This window comes from Pseudophryne corroboree, chromosome 2 (genome assembly GCF_028390025.1).
Source record: "Pseudophryne corroboree isolate aPseCor3 chromosome 2, aPseCor3.hap2, whole genome shotgun sequence".
Classification (NCBI taxonomy): domain Eukaryota; kingdom Metazoa; phylum Chordata; class Amphibia; order Anura; family Myobatrachidae; genus Pseudophryne; species Pseudophryne corroboree.
This window is the reverse complement of record NC_086445.1, coordinates 189,707,933-189,709,049: the sequence shown is the minus strand read 5'-3', so window position 1 is coordinate 189,709,049 and position 1,117 is coordinate 189,707,933.

Below are 1,117 nucleotides of genomic sequence, written 5' to 3'. Positions count from 1 at the left end.
CGTTGAATTCAATTGACCAATACACCTAAATTCTAGTGAGACCTATCAACTTATTACAAATAACAAAACGTGTTCGATTATCCTCACACAACGTGTTCGATTACCCTATATATATATATATATATATATATATATATATATATATAATCGAAAGATAAAGGACAAGAGTATGTGTATGCATCTTTCTTACCGATTGCTCTGCATTGTATTCTGCAGTGGGTATTATACTGCACAGACACTGTCTAATTGGGCTTTTTTTTTCTGGGTGACGTTAATATCCTTTCCTCCAGAGAAGACGTGCTGTTTGCAGATTGCTGAAAGAAATTCCCGTATGAAGACTGGAGCTATAAAAAAAAAAAAAAAAGAAGAAGAAGAAGAGACAGAGAGAGGGAGAGGGAGAGAGAGTAAATCTCCCATCTCTATAGCCCTTGGCCTCTCCACAACTTCATTCCATCTACTGGGTTTCTTGTGCAGAAAAAAGTGGGACAAGCAGTAGAATCTTATACGAGTGTTTATCAGTAATAGCAAAGCATTTCCCCTTTAGTCTTGTTGTGACAAAGGGGTGAAAATGGAGGACCAAGGCATGCCATATAAGGCAGGATGCTAACTTGACCTTCACTTTGCAACCGTGCTCCTCCCACCCAGACAGACAGTTGTAAACACAAGTAGACAGCAGGCTGACAAGATTAGCAGATCCTCTGCTCTCTAACTATATGGTCATCAGGAAGGTGATAACATTATTGCATGTATAGTTTACTGTTTATGTGGCTGCTAAAGAAAATGAAACAAAATTGCCACCAAACTTTTTGGGAATGAAAAAGGGAAATAGCTGTTCTTTAAGGATTGGGGAGTGCAGGGGAAAATGGGAAGCTGGGAGAGTTAATGTATGCCAGATCTCAAGGGGTGGGCTGATCTGCCACATCCGGAACACTCTGCAAAGGGAGAATGGGAGTGGAAATTGTAGTGAGGGATAAAGAAAAATAAAACAATAATCCCTTCTTTCCAGCCAGTGATTTCATGTGTCTGCACCAGGAACACAGCTCCCTCCTTTACAATGCACCTTTTTGTTGAGAATTCCTTCAAGTTGACATAAGAGTCACAGGCAGGAGTCATCAAA